This window comes from Adiantum capillus-veneris, chromosome 16, assembly GCF_014529385.1.
Source record: "Adiantum capillus-veneris isolate H3 chromosome 16, ASM1452938v2, whole genome shotgun sequence".
Lineage (NCBI taxonomy): Eukaryota > Viridiplantae > Streptophyta > Polypodiopsida > Polypodiales > Pteridaceae > Adiantum > Adiantum capillus-veneris.
The window spans coordinates 53,185,018-53,202,087 of record NC_140946.1 but is presented as its reverse complement, the minus strand read 5'-3'; the positions used below and the strand labels follow the sequence as shown (position 1 = coordinate 53,202,087).

The 17,070-nt window shown below is 43.0% G+C and overlaps 1 pseudogene across 1 annotated transcript in view; it reads left to right on the top strand.

Annotated features, from left to right (window-relative positions):
- The first annotated feature begins 659 nt into the window (after positions 1-659).
- The window catches only part of LOC147439054 (uncharacterized), a 64,245-nt pseudogene continuing 47,834 nt past the window's right edge, over positions 660-17,070 (top strand). Inside the window, exons 1-6 of the transcript XR_015184424.1 lie at positions 660-770; positions 815-879; positions 2,889-2,904; positions 2,998-3,046; positions 3,105-3,238; positions 5,137-5,604. The product of XR_015184424.1 is annotated as an uncharacterized LOC147439054 (transcript). The remainder of the gene's footprint in view (positions 771-814; positions 880-2,888; positions 2,905-2,997; positions 3,047-3,104; positions 3,239-5,136; positions 5,605-17,070) is intronic.

Here is a 17,070-nt window from a genome sequence, read left to right as displayed (position 1 = left end):
TTTGAGCTTGCCTCGAAGATAGTGTCATTTTTACTAGCAAAAGCTTCCAATTTTTACCTGATAACCAGGAGAATTTCAAGTTTTGCCCTTCTTTGTTAGGTGAGGAAAAATATGTTTTTTTAACCTTGACGAGAAAGCTACCTGAAAAAGGGCATGACGCCTGGACGACGCAGACAGAGGCATGTGGCTTAAGAAAAGATGAATGCGCAGATATATTTTTTTGGGTCTTGGCATTATTGTTGATCAGATGGTTGCATTGCTTGCAATTGACAGAGGCCAAAATGTGTAGGCGGAAAGGATAGATCTTTCGAGGCAGAGACTCGTCAAGTTTAGGTTAGTTGTGTGCTAACGGATCCACGGAAGAAGCGATGTCTCTTCAACAAGTCAACAAGAGAAGAAGGCGGGGGCGGGATCCGGCTTGTAGCATACAATTGCAAGAAGTGACAGATAGTGTCTCTCAGCCTGCATCCGAAGAGAAGAGGGAGAGTTACCATTTGATTGAGAGAGAGAGAGAGAGACATTCAGTGCAACGACAACAGCCTGTACTGACTAGGAGTATTCAAAAGGCATGGAGGGGGATAAGAGCCCATCTGAAGTTCTATGTGAGGGCGAACACGTAGAAGGGTGCAGAGAGGGTGCGTTTGAGCGCGAGGCGAGGGATGGGGAGCTTGCACAGACGAGAGCAATTCTCTTCCACTTTACTTTACTTTGGAATGGAAGATTCTTTGGCATCTTCACAACTAATTAATGGGTTTTGTTATTTCGACCAAGTAATTTAGTAGTAATAGTTAGACATGGGGTCTTGGTTGTTCAGAAAATTGTGCACGCTATTTTTATCAACCAATTCTATGCAATCAATTGCGTAGTGGTTGCCTCCATGTAAGACCAAAATGCATGTAGGGTACAAACGTGGGCAGCCAGTGTGTAAACTCCGTATGTGCCTCTAATTTTGTAACCACTTCTAATTAGCAAGAATCTCAGGAGATGCTTAGGTTGATCTGAATGAAAAAGGGAAAGTAGAATAAGTAGAATGCTTTGGAAAAGGGAAGGGTCACTGTCATGGAGTGCAGACGTGGGCTTAGTGTTTTTTTTTAATCCCATTAAGTGGAAGCGAAAGTGTAATTAAATTCTCTAAGTGATTTTTAAAAACGTTTTCCAAAGGGTAAGGCACCACGCCTAGACGGGGCAGATGGCGGACACGCAAGGAAGGGAGAGGAACGCAGGCAGGTGGCGAGCGTAGAGGCGAGGCAAATGTAGCAACAGTAACCGGGACCTCTCTCTCTCTCTCTCTCTCTCTCTCTCTCTCTCTCTCTCTCTCTCTAGGTACCGGCGTTGCATGCAGGCCATCGTCAAGCCGTGCAAGTGGATCTTGCCCCTTTCACAATGCGTAAACGATTCTGTTTGTGAACTGAGGCTCTATTGAAGAAGGTCGGCGCGGCACATGATGCAGGCCATCGCACGGCAATAGGAGGGGCGACTGCAGAGAGGGCGCAATAAGGGTGCATCCCTGGTTACCAGGTGAGGCGCAGCGTGGAACAATGCAAACGGAGCATGAGTTGGTATGTGAACATTGCACTGCGCAGTGTCGAGCGGGCGCTGCAGTACCTAGCGAGGAGAGGACGGAAGCTGTTGCTCGGTGAGCGAAAGATGCAAGCTGCAACACGACATTGTGGGAGCAAGGTAGAAGGCAGTCTGTGTCTTTCAAGCAGTCGGTCGATAGAGAATGCACGCTCTGTCTGTGTGTGTGATGCAGTTGAGCTACATGCGAAGCTTGGGGGCGCACGAGTACCCAAACGGGCAGGATCTTATCGTCATGGGTTGTTCAGCCAGTTGGTCTGCGTATGAACTGCCTCGAAGAGGGAGGGTTTACTTTCTGCAATGTAAGAAATGGAATCTATCGGTTTAATCAATTAATGGCTTGTGCAATCGACCCAGTATGTGAAAGTGGAGGGGCGCCAGAGCGTGTCAAAAACTTTCTTTCTACTTACCGTTTTCCTTTGAGCTTCCTTCAAGGAAAGCATGTAATCTAGCTGGGAGTTTGCGATTTTGCATGTTAAAATGAGCATTGAAGACCGGTGTTTTGCGACCTTCCATATTTTGCAATTTTACCAATTTAAAACACAAAATGAACTTTGCAAGTAATGGGAGGGCCTCACCTATATCTCACACAGGCACGGGAGGAGATGGGATCTAAGATAAATGTAAACTCGAGTACCTCAGTTTACTTCGCCCCCTATGCCCCCCCTCCCACCTTGGAGGATTGAACCCACAACCTAGGGGGATGAGAGTCATGTGGCCTAACCACATCGCCCACGCACATCACCTGTGGAATGTAGATGTTGAATCAGGGCGAGAAAAGGTAAACTCGGGTACTTGAGTTTACAAAAATACTCGAGTTTACTTTTGCGATAAGATCTACTGTGCTCGCCTAATGTCAGGACCCTAAATTGCTGGGAGCTTTTGATCCCATCTCCTATGCCCATGTTAGGCTGGGTTCAAACTAATTCGGCGGAAGAAAAAGCTCTACACAAAGTTTCCGCTGCCTAGTGTGAACAATGTTGCAAGAGGAACAGTGAAAAAGCGAAGGGGGCTGAGAGAGTCCATCAACTCTTCGAAGGGGGGGGTCGAAAGAAATATGGAGGGCCCGGTGGAAGACTGCCTCAACTTTGACAAATTAGATTTAGACATGGAGCCTTGACGCCCTTGTGTGTATCTCTTCCGCAGCCTAGTCTAAACCGGCCCTTAGATATACCTGAGGTTATATGAGGTTGCCAAAAGGCACGGCTACACAAAGAAGGCGGTGTGAAGGGCATCGCTGGGGTGCAATTGGCCTACCTCCCTGATAGCAGCTTTGCGTGAAATAATCAAGCACAGACAACTACACACAGACTGCAATTATACTCAGTATCCTCATCATCATTCTTCTCAATGTTGGCTGATCATCATTAAGCACGTGATTGATGCCTTAATTAACAAGCACTTGGGCTTAATTTGCAGGTAGTCATCCATATAAATGAAGGGTCATTTGATGGTGCTTCTGCTCAATGCCTTCTTCATCGACAACACTATATTAGGGTTGCAATTTTCCCTTGCTAAGAATGTAGCTGCTTCTACCACCATCCAAGAGCGCGCCACCACCCTTGCCAAGTCTCGTATAAACGATTCTCTCTCCTTGCTTACCACTCTCCTCTCCAATGACTTGGCATCCAAGTGCAAAACTAACCTCCTATATGTGCACGTCGTTACTCACTTCTTCTAATAATTGCACTATTTGGTCCAAACCTAATTTGTGCCCCCAAACCTAGCTTGTAACAACAAAAAACTTAACCTTGAAGAGCATTTTGAATAAGAGATTAATGAGAAAAACTTTTCCATAGAAACTTAGAAGAACTTCCTCTAATTTACTCACATGATTTCCATCCTTACAAAGGCTTAGAAAGAGATCTACTTATCTAAAGTGTAATTATGACATGCATACATCCTTGAAAAAAATCAACGAGCTACTCAAAATCAAGCAACCTTTAGGAATTTCTGAAAATTGTTAACACTAGTTTTGTAATTGGACACTAGTGTCCTGAGACACTAAAGTGTCTTGTTTTTTTACCAAGTTTTGGCAATTTATTTGTCAAGCTAGAAAGAAGTTTTTAACACCTTGCTTCTACCATAGATTGGTTATGAGGAAAAGAAAACACTGGATTTTTCTCCATATCAAAATACAATCTGTATGGAGAGAATTCTAGTAGGTTCTAAGACATAAATTTCAAGCTTTTTGGCCAAAAAAATCATAAATGATTATATCTTTTTGTAGAGATGGCCCTTTTTATGTTTCTAAAAGCCAAATGTTAGCACTTAGTGTTAGAAAACAATGGAATGCACTTCAAAGATAAGTTTTCAAGGCAACCTATAGACATAATTTCATACTTGAGCACGTGCTGAATAAGAGCATAATTGGTCTTCCAAAGGTCCCCAACTACAAATGACTTTATATGTTTAAACCAAGAAACTACGTATTTTTTGGGCTCCCTAACTCAATTAAATCTTGTTGCTTGAACTTTGTTTTGAATTCTTTATCATGCAAAAACTCTTGAAAATCTTGAGTTCTCCATAATAACATTGAAACCAAAGTTTTAGGCACCCCAATTGTGTATGTACCACGTACTTTGATACATTTAGTTGATCTACATGGAAAGTTTGATATTATTTGAGGTTTTGAATGCTTATGTCTCAAGAATGAAAATATGAAAGTTTTCTCTTATGCAGTTTTGAATATTTAAAATGATCCAATAATTATTGCATACCAAAGACCTTCTATTTGCCACCTTGAGTGCTCAATGGAAAGGACAAGCAATGTATCACTTTCTAAAACTCACAAATACATCAGAAACATATTTTTCTTTGTATACAACAAACACACGGAACTTTCCATTATTTTATATACTCCAAAGTCAATTTTTTTGCACATGAAACTTTCAATTATCTATAGCAAAATTGTGGAAGAGTCACCTAAAATTTCCTACAAGGTCGCTTCATTTTTTCTTGAGCTTATAAAGGTGATTTCTTCAAAGCGTCAATCGAAGTCGTACGAGGGTCAACTTGATGAGTATAATTCTTGATCATGATAGATTCTAAAATGCATAATGCAAGTAGCATTTAATTAAAATTTGTTAAAAAAGGACACTTAAAGTGTCCTGTTTTGGTACCAAACTAGTTCAATCATGAAGACATGGACAAATCCTTACAATATAAAAGGAACTCATTACAAAAAATAGTACAAATTTTTAAGGGACTTAATATGTTGGATACTCACTATGTGGATTTCTCATTTAGTATCCATAAGCTATGCTTCCATTACATTGTTGCTACTTAGATTTTCTACTAGGGATGTTTTCTTTGATAAATAGGTTTGTAGCTTCATTAAAGTATAGGTTTTAGGTAGATACTACCCCTCACTTAGGGTGTACAAGTTTATTGCATATATGTTTAACTTCCAAAAAATTCAAAAGTGAATTGTAATAGAGTTTAACTCAAATTTTGGCTTGTTATGTGGCACCCTATTTTACTGCAGTTGCTAATCATATGCTACTTAGTTAATTGCATCTTCAGGATTCCTTAATTATTTGTTGTGTTATCAATCAGGCTAGCTTAGCACAGTCAGGGCAATATTTGGACAATGGGAGAATTCAAGATGCAAGGGAACAACTTAATGTGGTTGTGAATCTCCTTAACTCATGTTTAAACTCAATAGCAAGACCACAAGACGATATTTCTGCAACAACACTAGTTGATCTAAGGGAAACAATAAGGCGAGTGAGCTCAAGTGTTTCAATTGCTGAGGAGCTTCTTGAAAATGCTCAACCTCCCAAAATGAATTTGTTGGGCACTCCTAATGCAACCGCCAATAACAATAATGTGAAATCTAATTCGTTAGGGATGTGGTAACAAATCCCAAACTAGCCAAGTTGGATTTTGTGACAACATCGTTAAGTAATGTGACTACTCCACAAGCTTCAAGTCCTACCATGCCAACTTTTATTGCTGATTATTGTGGAGACCACGCCACTGTGCAATCAAATTCAGTAATCATTCGCATGGACCAATCTTGTGGTGAGTAAGGCTTGCTACTTCTAGTGCATTTTCATAAGTTTTAATTCCGCACACATTTTCCCTTCTCCCAAAACACACACACACACACATACATCCATATATATATACATACACGCATGCACACACACTCATATATGTCCATATAACATACATTATAGACATATCACAAGAAGTTTTTGACAAATTCTCAGAATAATTCCCACATTGTGACTTACCTCAACATCATGAGCTTATGTGAGGGAGGCATTGCATACCTAGCTAGGTACGATTGGGGGCAGGGGACCGCCGGCCCAGTGGGGGGGCTGGCGGTCCCCTGCCCCCAATTGTACCTAGCTAGGTATGTGGTGCCTCTCGAGCAGAAGCTCATGATGTTATGCATTGTATGAAAAACATTGAAAAAGACTCTGATTTCCTACATGAGAAATTTTCTAAATCTTCTTGTGTATATGTGTGTGTATGTATGTATGAGCAAAACTAAGCTTAGTTGTGTTCAATTGTTGATGCCTAAGGGGTGATCAAATAAATATTTTCTTATAAAGAAAACATGCAAAAAGAATATTGGGCCAAGTTCAGACACAAAATATTAAAAGATGTGATTAAAGCATATCCTTACAACTATGCTCATACTGCACTATTGTTCACTTTTTGTAAAACTTGTACAATTTGAAGGGGTCTAATGGTGGACTTTAGTGATAAATGCTTATGCAAGTGAGTTGAGAAGTATATCTAGTGTCAAGTGTCTTATTACTTGTGTTTTAGTCACGTAGAAAGATACATTTAACTTGCGTTGAGTTGTTTATGCTCAACGAGGTGCAATACCTCTGTCTAGGATAGCTTCACAACGTGGTCATTGTAATGACTAATGATGTGGCTATCTTTCATTGCTCTTTATATGGGTCTTTTGGGATGGATTGGTCTCTTATCTTGTAAGCATGCTATGTTCTCTTTGGATCTCCAAAAAGTAGAGGATATGATACCTCCATATATATCATAGTATAATGTGCATCTACACACGTAACGGTCCTTGGTATCCTGCTCATAATTACAAAGCTCACATATCTTATCTTGTCATGGAATGTTTCCCCATCTACCTATCTCAGTTCTTAGCTAGGAAAAGAAGTGTGGAATATTTGCTTGATAAAGACTTGTATGTAATGAGAGAGATGTGCATCAACATATTGTGGTCGGGCAATAACCAATCCTCAAGAGTGTGCAAAAAAGGACTACGCTAAAATTCCATCTTTAACCCTAAAGGGAGTGGTGGCCTAGTCCGTGCTCTTTCAGTCTCAATCCTCAAAGATTTAGTCCTAATAACTTGGTTTAAGTTTGCCCTATTGAGAGGAGAGTGGGGCAATCCAATTGTAATTGAGGGGTGGTACTTAGCCAATCTCCAATGCAAGAAAACTCACCCAAGCTATCTATTCAGAATATTAGCACTCCTTGTTTTGAATATCAAAGTTTGTTTGGAATACCTAATCATGAACGAAATCATCCTAGTCAATGGCCGTAAAACTTGGATAGCATTTGGCCAATCATGATGGTTATGTTGTTGTTGGGGACCAAAGGATCCTCTAAGAGTGGTATAGTCGTGTGATTGGACCTGCTCATTGGAAATCCATCTGCATTTCGCATAATTGAGCATGTTTGATAGTATGGGTGTTCATGTGTGTTCGGCATGCTTGAATTTGTCAACCACCTATGATTTCCCATTGTGAAAGGGTTATCAAACTTGTATATGGCATCCTTGATCTTCTTCCAAGTGAAGAAAGAACATTTTGTTAACCTATGGTCATGTGATTGTCTCGGCACATCATAAAGCTGCCTGTCATAGTCTAGCCATGAATATGGTGACATAATATGTTTAGGGGCTTCAACAATGATGAACCTATTCTCTAGTCCATTGCACTTGCTCGACCCTTGTAGTTCTAACATGTCACAACATCTCGTTTTGGCATTAAGAATAGCCAATCCATGTGCATTTCCCCAAGGCACCTTTTGTATTTTATGAGTACTAATTTCCATGTCTTGGGTCATCCTGAATAGGTCCACTTTGTCTATGTCAATTTGTTTGAACATAGTATTATGTGTATGAAATTCACTCTATTAGTCTTCCGTTTGGTATATCTCATGATATACTCTCATACATTGTATCAAAAGGAGATCTCTCTCATGGGGCATGTCTTGCAATATGTTACTTTCAATATCAATTTATCTCTCTTATTGTATCCTAAACCACATGTATTGTGCCTTTTCTTCTTTATGTAACACATGTACAACATGTCTAAGTCCTTCCCAAAAAAGTTTTGCTACTCCACTAGGTCCTCCAGTGCTCCTTGGTTGCTTGGCATGTGGATAAAGTGCACTTTCTTATTTGTGTCTCATATCCCTTGCATTTTCTTCCTTTAGATTGACGGGTCTATGTGTACATAGCTATATCTGTGTTTCCACAACTACATTCGAACTATCAAGTATTTGTACAAAATGCTCCCTTGAAATTCCATTCTGACATTCTAAGTGTCTCACAAGTAGGGTATTGTCATTGTGATTAGCGGAAAGATAATCATCCAATAACATATTCATGGGCAAAAAGTTTGAAAAAAATAACTAGAATGGTTTGAATCTAGTCCAATGTTCCAAACAGTCACATATGTTGAGCATTTGTGGAGTCAAGTAAATTCTAAGAAGGAATTTGTTTAACTTGGAAGCTTTTGTATTAATTCAAGATAGTTATAGCTAAGCCATGGGTGGTTGTAAATAGAAGATTAAGTAGACACATGGAATAGTTGTGACGTTTCTGTGTTAACTACAATATATATGTGGCTAATGTGATTTGTGAAGGAAGGAGGCTATGGTGGATGCCACCTTGAGTAGTCCATGGCAGCAACGAGAGAGAGTGCAAAACGAGATGGAGAGAGAGAGGGTAAGAGAGAGTCGACACAAAGAGATAAAAAACATGCTATATTTTTTAGTTGAGTTGAAGCCTTACATATAAAGTTAGCCATGCACACTTCTAAATGAAGTGGAGTTCTTTTGCATGCTCCAAGGAGATGTTCCCATGGGTTGACACACACAAAATTTGGGCTTGAATACACAACAACCCCCCCTCAAGCCCAAACCATGGATATATGGACTAGATATAGACCATGGCAGAGTCCAATCACCTGAAACCATGAGTAGAAGTCCCCCCTTGACAATAACATAGGTGTGTGTGCACTTCCCTCAAACAACCATCAGTGTGAGACAACCCAGAACTCGACAACAGATAATGTAAAAAGAGGCTTTGACTAGAAAGTTTATGATGGTTTTGACAATAGACAAAAGAGGACAAATCTATGACCTAAACTGGCAAAAATAGTTTGTGAGCATATGCTGATGGATCGAGTGCTCGAAGCAAATTTTTAGGGTTTGCATCACTTGCCTCGTTGCTAGCTGTATCCGAACCACTAAATTGGTATATTTGGCATACACTTTAGAGAGAGGTGTTGCATGTAAATTAAGATGCAAAATGCTCATGTAATCTAAAACATCTTGGTCCTTCAAATTATCACCTTCAGTTGGTCGAAAATCCTTCAAATCGATCTACATATGTGTATTTCTTCTTGTGACTACTTCGTCTATGCCACTGCCAAGTATTGTCGATGTCGACCATTGACAAGTTTGTAAGCTTCTTTGTAGTTATACACTCTAGTTTGAAGTGGACTGTTGCATGGAAGGTCCAAATCTATATATGTAAGAAGTTTGGCTCTGATACTAGTTGATGGGAGGAGGCTATGGTGGATGCCACCTTGAGCAGTCCATGGCAGCAACGAGAGAGAGTGCAGAACGAGATGGAGAGAGAGGGTACGAGAGAGTCGACACAAAGAGATAAAAAACACACTATATTTTTGAGTTGAGTTGAAGCCTTACATATAAAGCTAGCCATGCACACTTCTAAATGAAGTGGAGTTCTTTTGCATGCTCCAAGGAGATGTTCCCATGGGTTGACACACACAAAATTTGGGCTTGAATACCCAACAATTTGGCTCTTCTATGCAATCACATATGTAAAATGTTTTACTTCTATGTTGTAACTTAAAGATACTAGTGCGGCTGACGGCCTTCGGTCGTCTCTCTCTCCCTCTGTGTGTGTGTGTGTGTGTGTGTGTGTGTGTGTGTGTGTGTGTGTGTGTGTGTGTGTGCGTGTGCATTGCTGTGCTCTTGGAGCTGCAGGCCACACCCACCACTTGAAGGAGCTTTTGACGTGTGGCAAGGAGGGAGGGCCAAAATCCCTCCCCCCATTATACTAGTATAGATACTTACTATGGTCCACAATAGGGGATGCACAACCTTTTAGATTTATTCTCTATGGCTTGTTTAAGCAAACCGCCAAACATAGAGCCACCTATATCTTTCTTTCCTAGACTTGTGCTTTGTCGTGCCTCGTCCAATCAAGCTAGTCTATACATTCTCAAAGATCTGCTCGACGAGTCTTGAACCCGTGACCTTTTATTGAAGAGGGAGCTCGGATAACCAATCTTCACTTATGACCCTGTTATTGAAGTGGGATTTGGGATAACCAATCTACCACTCATGGGTGAAAAAAAGCTTATTCCAGTCTCTCTCTCTCTCTCTCTCTCTCTCTCTCTCTCTCTCTCTCTCTTCCCCTCCTCCCCACCAAAAAAATTAAAAATAGAAAAAGAAATGAAAAGAGAAGTTTTAACGCGTTAGGAACTCTCTCAAGATACCGTTCAACAAGTTTCGAACTCAAGATCTCTTCTTCAAGAGGGAACTGATCTACCTCGCATGGGTGATAAAAAGGCCATTCTTCTTCTTCTTCTCTCTCTCTCTCTCTCTCTCTCTCTCTCTCTCTCACACACACACACACACACACACACACACACACACACATACACAATGAGAAGAGAGGCTTCAATGCCGTAGGAACCATCACAAGAGACCTCAAAGATCTATCTGACGAGTCCTGAACTCAAGACCAACAAGGCCGAGTTCAAACAACCCGGCGGTATAAGAGAGCAAGGGTGTGCAAGAAATGAGAAGTTGCCGAGCACTTTGAAGCACATAATGCAGCTCGCCCTCTCGCCCGTCACGTAATGCACATGCAGCTTTCCACTGGGCTAATACTAGGGACATACTGGTAACTTCCAACTTTTATTCGTTTATCACCGAGATTCCTCAGCTCCCAACCTTTCCTCTTTGCAAATTCCCCACATCAACCGCCTCAAGTTAATCAAAAGTGAATTTGAACTCTGGTGGCCAAGTTGGGACCGTAAACGCGTGCTCTAACCATCAAGTCAGGCCGCCATCTGTGCGAGAACCAACAAGATATTAGTATTACAAAAAACAACCATGTCTCGAAAACTAGAGTGCTTCCCTAGCCGCAGAGTCCGAGGGTAAGAGAAAACAAGAACCTCTAGAAGACAAAAACTTGGGGGGCAGAGAGAGAGAGAGAGAGAGAGAGAGAGAGAGAGAGAGAGAGAGAGAGAGAGAGAGAGAGAGAGAGAGGTATTTTTTTTATTATCGTCCTAGATGGACAAATATGACCTGTAAGACCAAAGGTACACATGATTTTTTATTATTGTTTTGGGTGGTAAATATGATGTATGGGACCAAAAGATACATGTGATGAACTATATGGATAAGTGACTCTCAATGCTCAAGGATTATGTGATGAGACACAGTGGAAATCCCACGCTATGGCTGGAACGGAATGTATGTAGGTATAGGTCATGGCTGAAAATGTGAGAAGCGGTTTCAAAATTCGAAGGTGAATTCTTTCCAATCTAATTCATCACAAATATGAATGTGTTCATGATGCTCAATAAAAAGTCTACCAAATACTACAAACCATCAAGTTTGCAATTTTGGAGGACAGTATTGGTCATTGAATTTTGGATTATCTGCCTTCAATTGCATAAGAGCTTCTATACCACTCTTGAACTTGTGAGGAGCTTCTCCCAGAACGTGTGCATCCCAGCCTCTTTTTACGACATTCCAGTCATTCTATTTCACAATGTCCCAACAAAACTAACTCTTCAAGACTGCATTGCAGACCCAAATGAAAGTGAAACAATCAACAATGACAATTCTTATTGATCGTATTCCTATTGATCCTATCTTGGCTCTTAAGGTGTTTGCACGGATGCATTAAGACCCATATTGAAATCTTAGCAAGCTCTTTCAAACCAAAAGGCAGCTGCCGATATTTGGTAATCACAAGGTACCTCATAGCGATCCATAGTTACATGCATACGCCCCCCTCCAGATGCCAGTGAGGCATCCTCCTTGTTGCCGTAACTCTTCTAAATCTTTCTCGAGCAAAATATTGAAAACTATATATGCCATTTAGAAATTTCTCAAGTAAAAAAATTTATGAAAGGATGAGAGAGAGAGAGAGAGAGAGAGAGAGAGAGAGAGAGGCCACCGATTGCCGTGGTTCAAAGTTGTACCTTGAAAGAATGAGATACCAATTGTAGTGCTTCAGAGGGGTACCTTGTAGAAAACCACGAGGAGGGTTAGAGGTTTGTCAAGCTCAATGTTCGTAATTACAATATGTCAACGTTATTAATTGTTTGTTGTTCCAATTTTTATGTTTAAAAAAAAAACAAAACATGCAAGTTTCCTTGCATGGGGGAGTTTGCACAGTCCTCCCCAATTTTTATAATACGAGGGAACGTGCCATTCCCACGGCAGCGTGCAATTCTCAGTGTGTTCATTAACTGCGTTTGTAGTGTCAAAAATGTCAAAAATCACAGAATGATAATGCTTACTCACCGCCCGATTGAATGTCTGTCGTCGATGCACCTTGCATCAACGATGCTGGGCATCTCCTGCTCTTAACCCACTGCCAGAGACAACAATGGAGGATGAAGGAGATAAGATTGTGACTATTTGGGTGGAGGAACTTTAGGAAGAAGCGGGAATTTTTATATTTCAGCTTGTGTCAATTCAAAGCCTATCAAAATTCACTCATCGCTTCATACGTCCAAATCTGGTGGAAGTAAGAACGATGGTGCTCAACTGTGAACGGCACTTTGCATTTGATGAAAACAGCCAAGCACTTCCTGGCCCTGATCTTGTTGGGCATATCCTGCAATCAATGCATTCCAAGAGATGCATCCCGGACATAAAGCTTGTCAAGAACTTGTTGTGCTTCGGAAAGTACACTACACTTGGCATACATGTCAACCAAAGCATTACCAAGCACAACATTTTTGTTGAATAGTCCCCGACTATCAAGCTCATCATGAATTTGTTTTCCTGTGTCGACGTCTTTTAAAGTGCCACATGCCTTCAAAATGCAAGCATAGGTGACTGCATCTGGAGAGAAGCCCTCGCTGCGTATCCGCTGGAAACATCCCAATGCTTCTTGGCCCTGCCCCTGTTGGGCATAACCTGCAATCAATGCATTCCAAGAGACCGCATCTCGATCAGGAAGCTCGTCAAGAACTTGTTGAGCTTTCAAAAGTACACCACACTTGGCATACATGTCAACCAAATCATTGCCAAGCATGACAGTTCTTTACAACAGCCCCTGATTGACAATCTCATCGTGAATTTGTTTGTCCATACAATGTCTCACATAATGCCACATGCCTTCAAAATGCAAGCATAGGTGATTGCATCTGGAGAGAAACCCTCACTTCGCATACAATGGAAACAATTCAAAGCTTCCTGGCCCTGGCCTTGTTGGGCATATACTGCAATTAATGCTGTCCAAGAGATGACATCTCGGTTGGGAAGCTCGTCCAGAACTTGTTGTGCTTTCCAAAATACACCACAATTAGCATACATGTATACCAACACATTGCTAAGCACGACATTCTTCTCCAACAACCTCTGACTAGCAATCTCGTCATGAATTTGTTTACCCAGATCAACGTCTTGAATAATACCGCATGCCTTCAAAGCATAAGCATAGGTGACCGCATCCGGAGAGAGGCCCTCGCTTCGCAAGCAATGAAAACAGCACAGAGCTTCGTGACCCTGCCCATGTCGGGCATATCTTGCAATAAGTGATGTCCGACCGACGACATCCCGGACTGGAAGCTCATCAAAAACTTGTTGTGCCCTGACAAGTGCACCGCACTTAACATACATACTGGCCAACAAGCTCTGTAGCCTGTGAACTTCTTGTGGAGAAGATCGAATTGCTCCTGAGTGTGCCACGTGGGTTACTAAGAGGCTAGGGATGCGATTTCCAAAACTTGTTGTGCTTTCCAAAGTACGCCACAATTAGCATACATGTATACCGACGCATTGCCAAGCACAACATTCTTCTCCAACAACCTCAATCATCGTTTTTACTTTCTTTGGAAGGAGAAAATTCCACCTATAATTACTAGCATAAATTGCACTTAATTAAATAAACAATGAACACGGACCAACTTCTTTGTATTGCTTTCCATCACCAGATCGGGGTCCATGAGGTCGAATAGGGGAAACCCCCCTGCACCCAAGCTCAAGCAAGTCCCCGCCTCTATCGACTCCTACAAAGATGTTTCTTTCTCTGCTTCAGGCAACCTTCAACGAAGCAGCGCAACTGCTATGAGAGCCGAGAACGGTGGCAATGGATTCTCATCTTCCAGGCTTCTGTGACGACAATGAACCCATTTTCACTCACTTTCTCTGCGTGCATCAGCCTACAAAGGCTATACTCTATCTGTGCTTCCGTTTCCATGGTTTTCGGCTTTGCTTCACAAGAACAGGGGCTGTGAGGGCCCGACATGAGTGCGCTAAGGGAGACCATCTACCCCCTTGTACACACATACGCCACCAAGAAAGACCTCCGTTCTGGCCGACAGCTTCCACCCAGATGCTCTACAATGGCCTCAACACGGTTTCAGCATTAGCTGATCAGCTCATCCATCGTTTTGCTACATGTGGTACCTTGTGGAGAAGATCGAATTGCTCCTGAGAGCAACGAGAGGTTGATCGGAGGATGCACGAGGGCCGAGTTATTTCGGGAGAGCGTTCTTTTGCCTGCGTTAAAAAAAGCTGGTGCTGGGCCTCCGCCAGCTAAAGTAGCTGGTATTCATCGTGAAGATCTTATTGCTGCGCCTAAACCTAAATCGGAGAGAGAGATCATGATGGGTTATAATGCTCAGCAACAGTACGAGCTGGCGGCCATGCAGATCAGGACTCCCTTGGTTGTAACCAAGGAAGCGCAGGAATGGCCGCCCTTGGAGACAACATGCAACAGTATTGACAGTACGAGGTTGTCCATGGTCACCATATCCAATCTGAAGATAATAGGATCTCTTGGCGAGGGAGGCTATGGGCAAGTATTCAAAGTAAGAAGGAATCATCAAAGTAACAACAGCGGGTGGCGAGTTAGAGTTGCGACCTTGCGGGTGCAGAGCATATCATGGCCTGCAAGATCTTGGTCAAAGAGCTTTCTGCTCATGAAACGCACCGCAAGCACCAGCTTCGGCTGGCTGGGGACGTAGAGATCCGCATCATGCGACGGCTATCCACTCACGCAGTCGCAACAGTAATGCCGATAGTGAGGCTGCGTAGGGTGCATCTGACAGATGGCGATGGGAGCTGGCCCTGCGTACTGATGGATTTGTGCGAAGGTGGAACGCCACTTGACATGATGAATGGGAGGAGGAGGCAGGGGCTCTACATGACGTGCCATGAGGGGGCGCTGGTGGTGAAGGCCATGGTCACCACTCTAAGGTTCTGCCACGAGGAGAACGGAGTGTTGCATTTAGATGTGTAGCCAGATAACATTCTGCTGCAGAGGAGAGGGAGGCTGGAGACGGCTAAGCTGGTGGACTTCGGGGTGGCGAGCGACAACGACTTAGAAATACATACGAGAGAGAGAGAGAGAGAGAGAGAGAGAGAGAGAGAGAGAGAGAGAGAGAGAGAGAGCCAAACAACTCAGAAATACATAGAGAGAGAGAGAGAGAGAGAGAGAGAGAGAGAGAGAGAGAGAGAGAGAGAGAGAGAGAGAGAGAGAGAGAGAGAGAGAGAGAGAGAGAGAGAGAGAGAGAGAGAGAGAGAGAGAGACGACCCTGACGATGACACTGAGGAGGTGTTGATTGTGATGACCTACTGGACCTGCGAGGACGACCTACTGGATGTGTTGCGCCGAGGTGAGGAATTGCGATGTAGAGCCCCTGATGGGAGGAGGAGGCAGGGGCTCTACATGACGTGCCATGAGGGGGCGGTGGTGGTGAAGGCCATGGACACCACTCTAAGGTTCTGCCACGAGGAGAACGGAGTGTTGCATCTGGATGTGTAGCCAGATAACATTCTGCTGCAGAGGAGAGGGAGGTTGGAGACGGCTAAGCTGGCGGACTTCGGGCTGGCGAGAGACAACAACTCAGAAATACATACGAGAGAGAGAGAGAGAGAGAGAGAGAGAGAGAGAGAGAGAGAGAGAGAGAGAGAGAGAGAGAGAGAGAGAGAGAGAGAGAGAGAGAGAGAGAGAGAGCCAACCTTGACGATGACACTGAGGAGCTGCTGATTGCGATGACCTATTGGACCTGCGAGGACGACCTACTGGATGTGTTGCGCCGAGGTGAGGAGTTGAGGAATTGCGATGACCTGTTGGAATCAAAAAGCAAGACTTGCGACGACCTGTTGTTGCCATATAAAAAAGCCGATGACTTGCTGTTGTATTTAACGAATCCCGCCGTTTCAAAAGTTGTGCCACGAGGAGAATGGAGTGTTGCATCTGGATGTGTATCCAGATAACATTCTGCTGCAGAGGAGAGGGAGGCTGGAGACGGCTAAGCTGGCGGACTTCGGGCTGGTGAGAGATAACAACTCACAAATACATACGAGAGAGAGAGAGAGAGAGAGAGAGAGAGAGAGAGAGAGAGAGAGAGAGAGAGAGCCGACCATGACGATGACACTGAGGAGCTGCTGATTGCGATGACTTACTGGACCTGCGAGGATGACCTACTGGATGTGTTGCGCCGAGGTGAGGAGTTGAGGAATTGCGATGACCTGTTGGAATCAAAAAGCAAGACTTGCGACGACCTGTTGTTGCCATATAAAAAAGCCGATGACTTGCTGTTGTATTTAACGAGTCCCGCCATTTCAACAGTTGTGCCACGTGGGTTAGTGAGAGGCCATGGATTGGAAAATGGCTCCTACGCTAACGAAGTAACGAGCAGGGCATGTCCACTCCTCAACTATCGCGCCTCTCCTCCTGAGTCCTGGCCTTGCACTCGCTACTTGCCCACGCTTGTGCACTCCTTAGCTAATGCATCCTCGCTCTCGCCACCTGCGCCCATCCTGCTGTTGAATCGCATCTTCCATGATTCGGCTTAATAACTCTTTTCTAAAATGTGTGCAACATACTACTCGGTCCAAAAGGCCAAAACCCAATTAATTTGACGTTCAGATTCCAAAGGAATCTACCAAATCTGCCAATCTCAAAGCAAAAGTCGTTGCCATCGTCTCTATGCCGCTTGTGCACGCCTATCCAAGCTCTCCAGCGCCCGCCTCGCCTGG